We start from the raw sequence: 17,829 nt of genomic DNA on the forward strand, positions 1-17,829 counted from the left end.
CATTAGAGATGGGAGTTTTCCTTGGGAAAGAATATTAATATTTTAGTCTTTAATAAGAGCCAGGGTAAAATTCTCAATAGTGCATAAGTCCCATTTTCAAAAGTGACACAGGCACAAAGGAGCCTAAGTCTTATTGACTTTCAGTGTTGTGAAACTGTAGGGGAAAACTCAGTTAAAATTACTCACAAACAACAAGCAATTAGTTTAAACTGTAAAAGTGACATGTAAAAATTCACCTTCCACATTTTACAGACATCCTTGACTCTGATATACAAAACTTGCTAAGGATCTTTTAGCATATCCATTATCAATATGTATATAATTTTGAATGCATGAATAGTGATGGATATGCTGAGTTTGTACCTACTGCTTGTCAGACAAGGTGGCTTGTGAAATGCATACAGTACATTATTAAATGACAATAGTGTCATTAACTGCATGTACAAACTGTCAGAGTACTGGAATACTTAAATTACTTTAACTGATCATTTCCATAATTCCGTTTTATGAAGTTTTATGAAGTTTGCATAAGGATTAAATATTTTATAACGGGACTGATACAGTACAGAGGTATTCAGCACTGTACAGTGGCTAAACTATTCTGAACAAATGAGGTTTTTTCCTGAGAAGTTTAACGTAAAAGTAGAAGTCTGTGTAATAAAAAGGTGGGATGTGGTCTCAATGACTAGAAAGCTTCACAAATATTATGTGTGTGTATCTTAAGGTTTTGGAAGGAAGAGTGCTTTGCTAGCATTGACTAGGAGGCTGTTCAGGGCTTAAATGGTAGTAGAAAGAAGTGAAGATTACGGGAGTAGTCATGGATTCAGTGTATGGAGGAAGGTGTAGGAGATGAGAAAAAAGATGTAGGTGAGGACTGCTTGATTTATGCATTAGGCAACTGACTCTCCTATTCTCAGAGCGCTACTAAAGATAACACATCCATATTATTTTTGGGTAAGTACACCTAAGCAACAGAACTTGAAATCCCTCTTGGGACATTTAGTTGTATGTACTTTATTTGGATTACCTCTGAATTTTAATCTTAAAATAATAGGCTCTTTGTTACATGAACTGTATCTTCATATATATATTTGTACAGTACCTAGCACAATGAGACCCCAGTCTTGATGGGGGCTTCAGGGTGCTACTAGAATACTAAATAATACATACAAATTCAGAAGACTCATTCAAGTTTTTGAATAGTATTGCAAATTGAAAGGCATTACTTTTTGTCCAGCAAAATAAAGAATAAAATAAAAAATGGAAAAATATTAGTCTGTTTTCCTTGCATAGGCTCAAAAGACTACTCTTCTTATGGAACAAAAAAGTCTCTGAGCCAGCAAGATTATTTTAATATGTTTGGCCTCACTAGAAGCACTTTACCGGTATGAGAATACTAGTATCCTATATCAGTAAAGTGCTCCTAGTGTGGACTCAGCTACACTATCAAAGCTGTCCTTTGCATCAGTATCGCAAAACCAACCCCCGCACATGAAACAAGCTGTACTGGTTTAGCAGAAACATTCAACTACAGTCTTCCTGACTGTTAATCATCAACTTTTCCTCATTTTGCTGTACAAAGTCAGCATTAACTGAATCTGGGAATTGCTGTCAGGAAAATGGGGAATTATGCTATTTATCTCATTATGTATTTGATTCTATGTCTATAGAAATCAAAGGGAGTTTTGTCACTGACTTCAAAGGATGCAAGGACCTTAATATACTGATTCCGTTTTTTGTATTCTTGTGTACACTTTTCACAGCCTAATACAGCACTCAGCTTTTCTTCAGCGAAGTTGGTGACAATGATGATCAAGGGAGTGAGAAAAGGACAGGTATTTAGTATAGTCTATAGGTTTACAGCAGTAGGATGAAATTAAGAAAAGGAAAATAAAGTAAATGAGAAGAAAAATCCAGACATTTTTAATAAAGTAGGCTAGTCTCCCAAGCGAAGTGGTGGGATACCCTCATCTGGACATGCTAAAAGTTGATTGAAAAGAGAAATGCACCATAGGGAACAAACCTGCAATGACTAATAGATTAGATGAATGAATAGATATCCTATTTCTAGGAATCCATGCAGTTTCAGTGCTCTCACCTGTTTGAAAACGTTTTCTTTTTCTAATTTTATTTTAAGAATGCAAGCCTTCTCTGACACTCGCTTTAACTCATTTCTTAGTTCATCCATCTGCTGCTGATGTTCACTGCAAGAAAGGAAAAAATAATAAAATAGCCAGCTACCCTTAGGGACAGATTGTAATTTCAAATGTGTGTTGTGCATCACTGCAGTTCTAAAACATTCATTACTCCATCTGCACCTTAAAGATGTAGACGTCTCAATATGCTCGTGTGAAATTAGAAGCTCTTACAGAAAATATTCAAAAAGTAAAGTAAATATCTCCTTTGGAGTTTTTTGGAAGCATTTTTCATAAAAAGGTGCATAGAGCATGAGATAGGTATTTATTTTTTAAAGTATTTTATGTAAGGCTAAATAAATAAAATAAAGTTTGAAAAATTTTCCTACTCCTAAAGTCCTGCTTCAAAATTAACTATGGAACAGTTCCATAAGAATCCCTAGTAGTATTCTGGTAGCCTAAAGGTCCAAAACAGAATCAAGAGTCTTATGCTGAATATGTTGTAAAAATACTGAATGAGAGAGTCCCTCTCCCAAGAGCCTATAAAATGTAACCAATCTGTTTCCAAAGAAAAAGTGATGAACAGAACTAAAATACTCTTAAAAAATTCTACTCTAAAATGTGATTCTGTAAAAATGACAAAATATTTTGACCAAAAAAACAACTAATTTTTTTTGAGGTGGGGTGGAGGGATAAAGGGGGAATTTGAACAGCTCAACTGCTATTTGCCTGTCAGTGATACAGTTTCAAATGTGCTCATGTTATAACTTAAAAAAAAAATTTTTCTAATAGCTCAGCAAATTCAGCCTGGAATCTGTCTCATTTTTCCTCACACATCAATAATAAATAAATATTTTTAAAAGTTTTGTAGGCTAAATTAGGCCTTCGGTATCTTTGATTCTTCAGTAAGTTTGCACATCTATAACTGATTTGAGCTTAGTAAATAACATTGATGTTGCACATGCAGGGAAATAATCCTTCCCATCCTCCAATAGTCTGTGTCACTTTGTGATTGTTTTTTTCTAGTTCAGCGGATGTGTCATACTCAAACAATTCACACACACAAAAACACCTGGAATTTTCAGAGAAAAATCTCAAGGGGGTAATGTTAAACAAGTTGGGAATAATTTGAAAATTAATAAAAAGAAAAGGAGTACTTGTGCCACCTTAGAGATTAACAAATTTATTTGAGCATAAGCTTTCGTGAGCTACAGCTCACTCTTCTCTTTGTGAATACAGACTAACACGGCTGCTACTCTGAAACTTGAAAATTAATGGTGAGGTTATGGAATATTTAGGCAGGCAAAAATCCCATTGATTTCACCTCTCAAAGACTGCAAAATCAAGCCCCATCATTGGATCATATTGTATCTTCCTGGGATGGGAGAAAGGGCCCAGGAAACATCATTGAAATTCACCTTACAGAATTCCCCATTCATCTTAACCTTGAGAGGGAGGGATTTATTGGTGCTCAGAGGAGGCAGATGGCATGTCTTCAGAACCATGGAATTTCTGGGGACATGCAAGGAAAAGAAGCTCCTGTTCCAACCACCTACGGCAGCAGTTCTCAGATGTGGCCACCATGGGCTTTTCTTGCAATTACAGCCTACTGGGTGATGATGGGGGGAGGGCAAAGCAGTGGCCTCTCCCCTGGGGCCACCAGCAGGTGTTGGGCCTTGCCCCACTCTGGAGACACAAACGCTGGAGGAGCAGGCAGCCAGTAAGGTTCCCCATCTTCCCGGGGGCCATGGGGTTAAGCTTCAGCCCTGGGATGGCAGGTGGCAGGCTCCTGCCGTGGGGCTCCGGACGCTCCCCCCGTCCCCTGCTGCCTTCTCAGGCCCTGGGCTTTGGCAGCAGGCTTGGGCCCCAGGCTCACCCCCATAATTGTCCCTGGCTCCTGCTGCCTCCCCACCCATCTCCCCATCCAGGGCTTAATTTGTCCCTGGGCTTTCTGGGACTAAGTCTGCTGTGAAAAGTGATATTTGTTTGTGTGTTAATGCCACTTTTCACAGCAGACTTAGTAGCTAGCTGGGAGGCCCTTAAAAGTGATATTAAACATACAAGTATCTTTTCACGGCAGCAGACTCACTAGCCAGCAAGTCTAAAAAAAAGCACCCAAAAAGCAAAAGGAACAACAACAAAGATAAGAACACGCAAAGTACCTTTTTTGTGTTTCTATTCTTTCTAGGTCCAGTAAAGAATAGAGACAACTGTACATTATTTTTATTACTGAGTATGCAAAAAAATAAAAAATAAAAACCCTACATAAATAAATTACAGTGATTAAGGACATGTATATGTGTGTATTTATTTGTTTTTCGTAAAGTTAATTAAGTATTTTAGGAAAAATTGTCTCAGAGTGGCCACCAGCAAGAGTTGGTGGTTGCATTCTGATGCCACCAAAAATGTGTTGTGAGAACCCCTGACGTAGGGGCTTCTGCCTCCAGCCCCTCCATCTTTCCCCAGTACCATGACTTGCTTAGGAGCCACAGTTTCCACTGGTTTCCTTTCTCTCCTCCAAAGAGGTTGTAAGCACAGAGCATAAAGCAATGTTGCAAAAGGTATCATTTACTTACTGCCTCTGAAGGGTAGCATGCCACAGAGCAGGAGTTAGCAATAATTTTCGCAGGGGGGCCACTCCACAAATTTTGGTAAATTGTCACAGGCCACACATTTCTACTACTGTATATTCATGGAGGGGGTGCAGGGTCTGGGAGGGAGCTTGAGCGCAGGAGGGAGCTCTGGGCTGGTGCAGAGTGTTGGGGTGCAGGAGAGGGTGGGGGTATGGGTGCAGGAGAAGATGAGGGGTGGGCTCTGGGAGGGAGTTTGGTGCAGGAGGGGGCTCTAGGCTGGGGCATGAGATTAGGGTGTAGGAGGGGGTGCAGGGTCTGGAAGGGAGTTTGGGTGCAGGAGAGGGTTCTGACCTGGGGGCAGAGGGTTGGGTGCAGGAGGGGGTGCAAGGTGCAGGCTCTGGCTGGGAGACGCTTACCACAGGCAGCTCCCAGCCGGCAGCGCAGCAGGGCACTCAGGCAAGCTGCCTGCCTACCATGGCCCCACGCCGCTCCCAGAAGCGGCTGCTGCTGGCATGTCTCTGTGCGCCCCTTGGAGGGGGGGGCCCAAGGGAAGGCGGTGGGTCTCTGTGCACTGCCCGTGCCCGCAAGCAGCGCCCCTGTAGCTCCCATTGACCGGTTTCCAGCCGATGTGAGGAAGGTGCTGGGTACAGGAGCAGTGTGCGGAGCCGCCTCCCCCGCCAGGCGCACAGAGACGTGCCAGCAGTAGTCGCTTCTGGGAGCTGTGTGGGCCCATGGTAGGCAGGCAGCTTGTCTGAGCGCCCCGCTGCGCCGCAGGACTTTTAGTGGCCCGGACTCGGAGATTGCGAGGGGGCAGCGGAGGCCGGACAGAAATGCTAGTCATGGCAGGCCAGACAGAAATTTTAGACGGGCCAGATCCAGCCCGCAGGCCATATTTTTCCCACCCATGCCACAGAGAGTCACTGTTCCCTAATTCCGTCTCACCACCAGTGCTGCCCTTGAAATCTCATGAAACCACAAGCCCAGAGAGTTTAGGCAGAAGAGCCCGCTGGGCTTGGAGGCAGGAAGAAATAAGCAATGTTGGTTGGGTCTGCTCATTCAGTCTGCTGCTTTTGCAATTTTTCCACCTCTTTATTTTAATTTGCTTCCTTCTGTGCCTTACAGTGGAGGGAAGCTGTGATCCTAAGATCCGCTCAGTGCCAACTAGCAAAGGATTCATTGTTCTGTAAGGTTTTAGAGTAGCAGTCTAAACAGTGCTTGCGTGTGAGTCTGTCTTTGCAAAAAGAAAAGGAGTACTTGTGGCACCTTAGAGACTAACCAATTTATGCATCCAATGAAGTGAGCTGTAGCTCAGGAAAGCTTATGCTCAAATAAATTGGTTAGTCTCTAAGGTGCCACAGGTACGCCTTTTCTTTTATTGTTCTGTAACAGTAACTCCTGTCAGGCCTGATGAACTACATGTAGAATACCACTTTAATAGTATTTATCCATAAATAATGTCATGTAAGCTCTTAAATGAAAGCCAGCATCACACTGATCTTTAATAACATTGTGAAATGTAGGTGCAGATACTAGTGAGATACTACAATTTGTATTCTGTTTTGTAATTGAAATCAATATATTTGAAAATGTAGAAAAACATCCAAAAATATTTATAATAAGTTTAAACTGGTATTCTATTATTGTTTAACAGTGGGATTAAAACTGCAATTTATCATTACTATTATTTTTAAATCTAGTTAATTTGTTTTGCATTAATCACATGCATTAACTGCAATTAATTGACAGCCCTAATATTAACCTGTCTGCCTCAGTTCACATGTAAATAAAGCATTGTAAGCCAATGCAATGGAACACACCAGGAATAAATCCTGGGCCATCAGTCTGACTTGGGGATCAGAGGAGAGTATAAAGAGATGGCAAAAGGATACCTCTTTATCCTGCACCTGAGGAAGTGATCAGTAAGTGTGATTACATTCATGAAAATGGGATCCCAACTTGCCGTGCTTGGAAATGCTGCAAGATGACTTTGGGTGAGATTAGATTTATTTTAGACAATGTTTAGCCTGTTAAAGTTAAGTTTGATCTCAAGGAAGCACGTATTGATTTTGTTTTATATGTAACCTTTCTGTTTCCATTATTCTCTTTACTCACTATCTCTTATGTCTTAGCCTTTGATAATAAATATATCTCAGTGATGTGAGGTTATATAGTAGCTGATCCTCTGTTGACTCAAACAAGCTGATGTGTACACTGTCTCTTTGGCGATGGCAAACGCGATATTTCTGTGAGTAACCAATGACAGGGTCTGGATATTATAGGAAAACACTTCAAAGGGGTTCAGGGAGTGGTGTGTACCTATTATTAACCTGCAAAGCAAAGTGAGGGCTAGCATGCCCAGAGGAGATTGTTTGGGTGGCTAACAGACTGGAGGTATCGGGAAGCTCAAACCCAGTTAAGCAGCAGCATGTCTCTCTCTTGCTGAAGGCAGAGGGGTAATAAGGTGAGTCACAGCCTGACAAAGCATCACAGAAGCACAGGGCCAATTGTAATATGTTCTACAGTATCAAAAGTAGAGTTAAGTTTTATTGTGCTATTAATAATTAGCTACAGAATTAACACATTTCATTACTGATGGAATGCAAGATTTTCTTTCCTTCCCCAAACCAAGGCACACTGGTGTTAAGATAAATTGAACAAATGTTAGACTAACTCCATTACAAAGACAAATGGGTTTGAATTTTCAGTACCTTGTCCTCAGTTACTTTCATAAACCTAGACATTGTTGAATCTTTTTCTTTTAGGGCAACTTTGAGTTGAAGATTTTCTTTTTGCAAGATTCTAATTTTTTCCAGATAGCTATTTTCTTCATGTAAGGATGCCTATCCAGTTACAAACAGTGAACATCAAACTCTGATACAAAGAAATATAGAAGATGCAATAATACAACAAATATTCTATGAAGTGCTAATCCATTCATTTGATCTTGAAAACAAAATTATGCTGTATGAAAAATATCCTTCAACAATGTTGTAACATGACTATTTTAAAGAAAGTTGTATTTCTACTTTAAAATGTTCAATAAGGTTTTTAATTAAATAATAGCAAACAGTATCCATCATGACAGGTTTCAGAGTAACAGCCATGTTAGTCTGTATTCGCAAAAAGAAAAGGAGTACTTGTGGCACCTTAGAGACTAACCAATTTATTTGAGCATAAGCTTTCGTGAGCTACAGCTCACTTCATCGGATGCATACTGTGGAAAATATATCTGGTAGCTCACGAAAGTTTATGCTCAAATAAATTGGTTAGTCTCTAAGGTGCCAGAAGTACTCCTTTTCTTTTTGAGTATCCATCATATATTTTTGTCCAGTTCATACTGCAATTTCTAAGCAAAGAAGATCACATTTCCAGCTGTAAATTTCCCGGTACAGGATCTGGTTACAACACAGTAGACCCCTGCCGCAATTACACCAAAGTTCAAAGTTGTAGTGTAGATGGGAATAAACTACATTTTTAATCATGCTTCTGAGTTGTTCTACAGTCCTGCAAAGGTCCAGATCTGTAGCACCGTACAAATCCATGGTTCTATCTACACGAAATACCAAACCAAGTTTTAACCATGTCTATGGGTTACTATATTGTAACAAGGTCCCTCAAATTGCATGGTAGAGATGTATGGTAAATGAGATCCTTGTTACACATACTGCATTCCAGTTTACAAAGTACATATTGCTATACATTTCTCCAAGACCATTTTCGCTACTTGAAACCATAGGATTTTTAATCATCAATATTTTCCAGTACTGCCCTTCAACCTACTTATAATATCCCATTACAGGGAGTCTTAAAGAAATCTAGAATTTTGCCTCATCTTTAAATCGATAAAAAGTCCCAGTGATGTTCCCATAGTTGCTACTTCAAACTCCGTTCCTTTCTCACTGATAAATATAGTGTAGAGTTTAAAGAATTGAGAGAAATGGAAAGACTTGCTGCACCATAAATTTAACAGCTGAACTAATGAGAAAAAGATGGACCAAGTGGGACGAGCCAATTAAAAAAGTATCATTGATATAACCCATAATACTACTCATGTGCTGCATTCTTTTATACACACACACAAAGTATTTTACATTTTCATCATTTTTATTACATATATAAAAAACTAACATACTACCAACAATTCTGTTTAGCATTAATAAAATGTAATTAGTAAGGCCCCGTCTACACTAAAAATGCAATGATGATTTTATAACTGTTCATGACATTCTTATCTAACCCATTTATAACAAAAACAGGTGATGTCTGTGCATACTACAGCTTTTTTCACAATGCAACAAATGAGTCAACCATCTTTCTGTGTTCATGTCACCCACACTTCCTAACTCAGTTTGTCCCAGTTCCTTCTGGGAAAATCTCATAATGCCTCATGAGGGGATAGAGAGCATGTAGTACATGCCCACAGACTAACACCAACAGCATGTGGGGCAGTACCCTTAGAATGTGGTGCCACAAAATGAGCTGGAGGAAGGAAGACCTGCCAAATTTGTGACAGAGGCATGGTTACTGGGTCCAATCTACAAATAAACAATGTGTTGAACTGTTACAGATAGACAACCCCACCTTGGGCATCTGGTGAGGGCAAAACATTGTTACCTGTTGCCATTACTAACCAAGTATTAACCATGCTGTTTGAATACCAACTGTGTTTGGAACCAGCCTTGTCACTAACTAGTTATAATTTTAATAATAATTTGTAATTCACATTTGACCTAAAGGATAAACACTAGCAGTTCCTTGAAAAATTAAAAACACAAAGGGTGAAATCCTGGCCCCACTGAAGTCAATGGTAGTTTTTCCATTGACTTCAATGGAGCCAGGATTTCATCCAAAGAATGAACAGAAGTAAAAATGTAATACAATTTAAAAAAAAAAAAACAGAAAAAAGCACAGAGGGTGAGTACTATACAAAATGAGCTATAGTGATTCAAGTCACTAATATGTTTTAATTCTGATATTCAAAACACTTTCAGATGCCCTGTCCACAAGATGACTAGTAATTACCTGAGACACAAGGTGGGTGAGGTAATATCTTTTATTGGACCAACTTCTGTTGGTGAGAGAGAGAAGTTTTCGAGCTACACAGAGCTCTTCTTCAGGTCAGCTCTGTGTGGCTCAAAAGCTTGTTTCTCTCACCAGCAGAAGCTTGTCCAATAAAAGATATTACCTCACCCCACCTTGTCTCTCTAATATCCTGGACTGACATGGCTACAACTATACTGCATAGTAACTACCTAACATATGCTCCCATAGCTTGCATACCAAAATGTGCAGCAAAACCTGGCTCAAAATTTAACACAACAACCACCTCCTTGGCATGGCTGCTACAACAACTTACAAGACAAATGTTGCCATAAAAATAAGACCTTTAGAAGACCTATACGTTCCAAAGGGGTGTGTGCACTGAGGATACTTAGGAGACATAGCAAAGGTGTAGTACTATATATATGAACCCGGGAAAAAAACATTACTACAGAAAAATGATAGCAAGTTAAAGCTGATCTAAGCGGTATCACCTTGCTATTAGTAGAAATCAACATCATGGTAAGGCAAAATGTAGCTGTTTCAGTGGCTATCTAGTTATTCATGAACATGAGCCACCTGCTATGAGTGGAGTATATGGGCTGAATCAGATTTCCAACGATCTTGGAAAAGTTGTTTGCCCATTTCCATAAACCATAGCCTTTTACCAGTGATGTGTACTAGTGCAGCACTCTATATTTTCCCTAATATATTCTCTGATTTTTTTTTTAATTTCTTCAGTAGAATTTATACTCACATCCGATCTTGCTTACCGCAAATCATTTTTACTCCTAACTTGATAACATGATACATCAACTTATGTAGCTCAATTTTGTAGTAAATATTGTCCTTTCTGCATCTTTTTACAGCTAAGAGAAGCACATCACCTACATTTACTATCTTGTTCAGGGAAATCTATACCTTACTTTGAGTAGCATGTCCACTCTGGACAGGGAAACAATACTAAATTAGTATAACAACCACCATATCAGAAAATGGTCTTCCTGACAGTTGTTGATATGATAGCATGATTCAAGCCATAGTGTAATCATGCCCAACAGCTGCAGCAATTATTCTTTTCCTTACAGTAGAAACCATTATATTTTACTGATTTTTCTAGATAAATTCAAACCAGGAAAGGAAAATCTCTCACCTGAATAGATCTACTGACAAGTGTCTTTTCTCTTTCTTGAATTCCAACTGTCATACCAGCAATAAAATGAAGGCCTCTTATTGCATGCAGATCTGGTTGCTCCATCTCAAAAAAGATATATTGGAATTGGGAAAGGTTCAGAAAAGGGCAACAAAAATGATCAGGGATATGGAACAGCTTCCATATGAGGAGAGATGAATAAAATTGGGACTTTTCGGTCTGGAAAAGAGACAATTAAAGGGGGATATGATAGAGGTCTATAAACTCATGACTGATGTGGAGAAAGTAAATAAGGAAGTGTTGTTTACTTTTTCTCATGACACAAGAACTAGGGGGTCACCAAATGAAATTAATAGGCAGCAGGTTTAAAACGAACAAAAGGAAGTGTTTCTTCACACAACACACAGTCAACCTGTGGAACTCTCTGCCAGAGGATGTTGTGAAGGCCAAGACTATAACAGGGTTCAAAAAAGAACTAGATAAGTGCATGGGGGCTAGGTCCATTAATGGCTATTAGCCACGATGGACAGGGATGCAAAACCATGCTCTGAGGTGTCCCTAGCCTCTGTTTGCCAGAAGCTAGGAATGGGCAACAGATCACTTGACTTGATGATTACCTATTCTGTTCATTCCATCATAAGCACCTGGCATTGGCCACTGTTGGAAGACAAGATACTGGGCTGGATGGACCATTGGTCTGACCCACTATGGCCATTCTTAGGTTCTGTAGGTTAAGTGTACCCTAAGATTTATGTGGGTAAGGAAATGAGACTTGGTGATGGAAGGTGGGGCACTGACATTAATATTCAGGATAGTGCCAAGACCCTTTAAGAGGGTAAACAACCATGAGGAGTTACTTCTTTTAGCATTCAGTTTGTTAGTTCCTTTTGTTTAGCTGTTAGCTTTACTTTTAAGTATACCTTAGCTACTCTAATCTAGCCCTTATCTCCAGCTTCTCAGCATTGAGGAACCTGGAACATCAGACTCACTGTGACATGCCAAAGACTAGGCTGTCTCTTATCTAAAGGAAGGCTATGGATATGCTAGTCTAAGTAACTTCTGCAAGGAATGTTACCATGGGTACCACTCAGTGATGAGCTGTCAAAAGCTGAAGAACCGGTTCCTTCAGTCGCTCCAGGTCTTCGGCAGCACTTCGGCAGCAGGTCCTTCAGTTGCTACGGGTCTTCGGCGGCACCGAAGGACCTGCCGCTGAAGTGCCACCGAAGACCCGGAGCGACTGAAAGGCCCGCTGCCGAAGTGTCACCGAAGACCCGGAGCGCCGCTGGGTGAGTAAAAATTTAAAAAGGATTCTCAAGGGAGCCTCGCCAGCCAAGAGCTCAGGCAGGCAGGATAGGACAGTCCCGTGGGCCGGATGTGGCCCGTTGGCCGGAGTTTGCCCACCCCTTTAACAACCAGTTCTAAACCGGCTTCAAAATTTAACAACCGGTTCAGGCGAACCGGTGCGAACCGGCTCCAGCTCACCACTGGTACCGTTCGAACTGTATTACTTCTTTCTGATTCTGTGGCTTGGAGCTTTGATAACTTTTACTTTAATAAAAATCTCTGCAGCCTGTCTCTGTCCTCAGCGTGAATGTTCTTGCCACACACTCCAATGGTCAGTACAAGGTATTGAACTTTCTACATCAGGGGTCCTCAAACTGGGGGGTAGGACCCCTAAGGGGGTTGCAAGGTTATTACATGGGGGGTCGGGAGCTGTCAGCCTCCACCCCAAACCCTGCTTTTCCTCTAGCATTTATAATGGTGTTAAATATATAAATAAGTGTTTTTAATTTATAAGGAGGGTCGCACTCAGAGGCTTGCTATGTGAAAGGGGTCACTGGTACAAAAGTTGGAGAACCACTGCTCTACAGTCTCTAATCCTGTAGTCTGATTTTGAGAGAAGAACCTAAGGATATTCTGGTCAGATCATTGGTGAACCCTATAATAAACCAGCCCTCTAAGAATCAGGTTAACAAAAACTGCACAAAACTGGAGACATCTGCTAAAAGCACAGGCCTGCCTGCAAGTGCCTAGCTTCTGTGCAGATGCAGGGATCTCTTTCTTCCAGCTTTGTTTCCAGGCAATATGGCTTTCCCATGCTCCACTGCCCCTGAAATCACCCAGGGGGACCCAGGCAAAAGTTAATGAAATCCTCAGGGAATTCTCCACTGGCAGATTCACCACTACTAGCTGGGATGGGAAGGGGCAATGTACGTACATCTACAGCCTGTCTGTCCTCTCCCCACTTCCAGCACATGAGGTGTCAACTCTCTCTTCTGTGCAGGAAAGGGGATCGCATTTAGGTCCTGGGAGGACAATAACGCCTCCACAGGAGCTGAAAATGTGTCTTTTACCCAGAGCCATCCTGGTGGTAGTGGTGAAATTGAGACCAATCACTGCACTGATTTTTCACTGGTTTTTGGAACAGCACATGTACAGGTTAGGATTTTGTCGCGCTGTGAGGTTGGGTGCTGGGGTGACGTCATGCCCAGGTACAGGGCTGGTTGGTTGGGTGACATCGCACTGAGGTGGCGGTGAGGCGGGTGACGTCGAGTGGCGGGGTGACGTCATGCTGATAGCGACATCACGCTGAAGTGCCGATGGAGGATGGCGTGACGTCACGCCGAGACAGGGCTGGGGCCTCGGGGCGAGCGGATGGGGGGGTCTCATCTCCTCCAGCCCTGGGTAGGGAAGGGAGCAGCTCCGCCCTCCCCGGCCACCTGCCTCAGACGGCGGATCCCAGCCCGGCGTCGCCTTGCGCGGCTCGTTGCTAGGAGACCAGACGCTGAGGGTAGGGCGGAGCCGCTGCACTGCGACAAGGCGGGGGAAGGAGGCGGAGACTCGACCCCGTGACACCGCACGCCAAGGCCCGCCTCTCTGGGGAAGGCCGCGCCTCACCACCCATTGGCTGCCCTCTGGCGGGGGCTGCCAGTGTCCCGGGCGTGGCAGGTGGGGGGGGTCGGTGAGCGGCCTCTGCGCGGCCAGCGGCTCCCGGCGCCGGAGCGGCTGGGAGATGGTGGCGGGCGTGCGGGCGGACTGTGGCAGGCTGCGTCTGGGCGAGGCCGAGGGAGACGCTGAGTCTGTGGCCGAGCTGCGGTAACGCTCTGCCTGGATTCTTGCCTCCCCCAGGAAGCGCCTTCTTGGTCCTCTCCATCCTACCCTAGCGCGGCGCTGGGGCTCGCCGAGCTCCTCAGTGGCTTCAAACCCAGAGGTCCGCATCCTCCTGCTGCCGCCCGGATCGGGCCCCAGGTAACCGACTCCCTCCTTTCAGCGCCTCTTTCCTTCTGGGCAGGAGGCGCTGAGCACCCGCCTCGCTCTCTAGGGGACGCTGCCCCTGGGCCCGCCCCGCCCACCTGCTGGGCACCGCTGAGCGAGCCCCACCATTCGGGGTGTGGTTCGTCAGTCTTGGGGTCCCTGCTTCCGTGGACAGGGGCCCCTCGGAGGTGGGGTGGTTATGGTAAAACTAACACACTAATTTTGTACCCAGAAAAATAGCTGGAGGACAAATAAATACTTAAATATTTTATCTTTTATTCAGTACTTAGAAAGTACCTTCACCTGCCCCCCCCCTCCAAAAAACAAAAACCCAGCACACGTGCCCAATTTTTTTGAATACTAAACATTTCATAGACATGCCTGGTCTGTTAAATATGTATAATCAGAAATGCCACTCAACTTAATAAAATATTAGAAATGACATGTCATAGATGTTTTAAGGATGCTTGTACTGTAATATGGTCATAACACCCTGTTAAATAGAGAAGTCTGATGACTAATGTCTCTAAACAACAGATTGATTTTTAATTCTTATTGTTTCTGATATTTACATGGCAAGGATTTTTAAATGTGTTAATACTTGATAATTAAACATATAGTATACAAAAAATCCCCCCCCCCAAAAAAAAAGAAAAGAAAAAAGGAAAGAAAAAGAAAATCCTCTGCAACTCTAGTAAATTCTTTGCATGGAAATGGTTAAATCCCAGTCCTAGAATTGTGCTTTGTCTTCTTTCCATACCAAGGATTTGTCTGCATATTTTTTTAAAATTTTAGTCTTACATGATTCTCCACATAGCTCAGTGGTTTGAGCACTGGCCTGCTAAACCCAGGGTTGTGAGTTAAATCCTTGAGGAAGCCATTTGGGATCTGGGGCAAAAATTGGGGATTGGTCCTGCTTTGAGCAGGGAGTTGGACTAGATGTCCTCCTGAGGACTCTTCCAACCCTGGTATTCTATGATTTCCCTAACTGTAAGTAAACCTTCTATACCTTTCTGAAGTTGCCTTCTTTCTGTGTGTATTTAATGTACTAGTCTAAGTGGTTTTAAAACTTTGTGCCACACCCATAACTGCTATGTCTCACTTACCTTATTTGTGGCATTGTTTTTTTTTAAGTTGATCTTCACTTGCAGTAGTAAGAAAAGGAGTACTTGTGGCACCTTAGAGACTAACCAATTTATTTGAGCATGAGCTTTCGTGAGCTACAGCTCACTTCATCGGATGCATACCGTGGAAACTGCAGCAGACTTTATATATACACAGAGAATATGAAACAATACCTCCTCCCACCCCACTGTCCTGCTGGTAATAGCTTATCTAAAGTGATCATCAGGTGGGCCATTTCCAGCACAAATCCAGGTTTTCTCACCCTCCACCCCCCCCCCACAAATTCACTCTCCTGCTGGTGATAGCCCATCCAAAGTGACAACTCTTTACATAATCAAGTCGGGCTATTTCCTGCACAAATCCAGGTTTTCTCACATCCCCCCCACCCCCATACACACACAAACTCACTCTCCTGCTGGTAATAACTCATCTAAACTGACCACGCTCCAAGTTTAAATCCAAGTTAAACCAGAACATCTGGGGGGGGGGGGGTAGGAAAAAACAAGAGGAAACAGGCTACCTTGCATAATGACTTAGCCACTCCCAGTCTCTATTTAAGCCTAAATTAATAGTATCCAATTTGCAAATGAATTCCAATTCAGCAGTTTCTCGCTGGAGTCTGGATTTGATGTTTTTTTGTTTTAAGATAGCGACCTTCATGTCTGTGATTGCACCTGCACATCCACCAATGTGATATATGCCATCATGTGCCAGCAATGCCTCTCTGCCATGTACATTGGTCAAACTGGACAGTCTCTATGTAAAAGAATAAATGGACACAAATCAGATGTCAAGAATTATAACATTCATAAACCAGTCGGAGAACACTTCAATCTCTCTGGTCACGCAATCACAGACATGAAGGTCGCTATCTTAAAACAAAAAAACTTCAAATCCAGACTCCAGCGAGAAACTGCTGAATTGGAATTCATTTGCAAATTGGATACTATTAATTTAGGCTTAAATAGAGACTGGGAATGGCTAAGTCATTATGCAAGGTAGCCTGTTTCCTCTTGTTTTTTTCTACCCCCCCCCCCAGATGTTCTGGTTTAACTTGGATTTAAACTTGGAGCGTGGTCAGTTTAGATGAGCTATTACCAGCAGGAGAGTGAGTTTGTGTGTGTATGGGGGTGGGGGGGATGTGAGAACCTGGATTTGTGCAGGAAATAGCCCGACTTGATTATGTAAAGAGTTGTCACTTTGGATGGGCTATCACCAGCAGGAGAGTGAATTTGTGTGGGGGGGGTGGAGGGTGAGAAAACCTGGATTTGTGCTGGAAATGGCCCACCTGATGATCACTTTAGATAAGCTATTACCAGCAGGACAGTGGGGTGGGAGGAGGTATTGTTTCATATTCTCTGTGTATATATAAAGTCTGCTGCAGTTTCCACGGTATGCATCCGATGAAGTGAGCTGTAGCTCACGAAAGCTCATGCTCAAATAAATTGGTTAGTCTCTAAGGTGCCACAAGTACTCCTTTTCTTTTTGCGAATACAGACTAACACGGCTGTTACTCTGAAACTTGCAGTAGTGTAGACTGCAGAACACAAAGATGCCGTGTCATCTCTAGAGAGTGGTGATACTTTATTATAGGCCTTGTCCAGGTTGCATCTCTTAAAGTGTGTACCATTGCTGCAAAAGGAAGTAGTCTTGAACATGGCTTTAGCTATGGCTTTTACAAGATTTATTATACAACAATAGAACAGTGTTGGAGAACCCACAATGGCAAGCACAATGTGTGCTAATTCCAAAATAGGAAGTAAATACTGAGACTTAATATCATACTACATGCATACAATATCCAAGCTCATTCATTTGCCTGTATGATGATCCATGTATGGCCCAGCTTTTTGTATATGATCAGAATGAGCATTTAATTCAAACAGCAGTAGTTGTTTGTATTTTGATTATTGCACATGCAGATTTAAGTAGCTATATTTATTTGACCGTGTGATATACTTTTGGGAGTAGATACCTCCCATAGGGCAGCACATGTCGGTGTTGTGTATGAAAGAAAGAAATTGGAGGATGGGGGTTAATCTAATCCATACAGGATTGGGAACTGTTCTAATTCTGACACTGACTCGTCATTTGGTTATGCTGTTTAACCTGTGTTTAGTTTGTGGCTAAGACTGTAGTCCCATTCCTAGTCATTTTATGACCAAAACAGGTCCTCATCTAGTGTAACAGCCGTGTTAGTCTGTATTCGCAAAAAGAAAAGGAGTACTTGTGGCACCTTAGAGACTAACCAATTTATTTGAGCATGAGCTCACGAAAGCTCATGCTCAAATAAATTGGTTAGTCTCTAAGGTGCCACAAGTACTCCTTTTCTTTTTGTATTTGCATGGATAGCCAAATCTAGGCTCCAGTTAATACTAAAATAGAAAAGTGCATACTTGATAAACAAAACCTTCATGCCTCTCAAGAAATGTCACTGCCTCTTGGAGTACCTGTCATAGTTGCACTGTTGAGTTGCTTCACCATAATTACTAGTAAAATGTTAAGACTACTGTAACCCAATATACTACTATACTATAACTACTATAAA

General features: G+C 42.1%; 1 protein-coding gene across 4 annotated transcripts in view; it reads left to right on the forward strand.

Moving 5' to 3' along the window:
* The first annotated feature begins 13,565 nt into the window (after positions 1-13,565).
* The window catches only part of SANBR (SANT and BTB domain regulator of CSR), a 48,213-nt gene continuing 43,949 nt past the window's right edge, over positions 13,566-17,829 (forward strand). The window contains exons 1-2 of one of the 4 annotated variants that reach the window (XM_048842785.2): positions 13,566-13,692; positions 14,031-14,150. The gene's annotated coding sequence lies outside the window, so the exon portion shown is untranslated. Of the gene's footprint in view, positions 13,693-13,798; positions 14,151-17,829 lie in introns of those variants that run through there. The other 3 variants (XM_048842786.2, XM_048842784.2, XM_048842783.2) reach the window with 3 other exon arrangements.

Source organism: Caretta caretta, chromosome 3 (assembly GCF_965140235.1).
Source record: "Caretta caretta isolate rCarCar2 chromosome 3, rCarCar1.hap1, whole genome shotgun sequence".
NCBI classification, from domain to species: Eukaryota; Metazoa; Chordata; order Testudines; family Cheloniidae; genus Caretta; species Caretta caretta.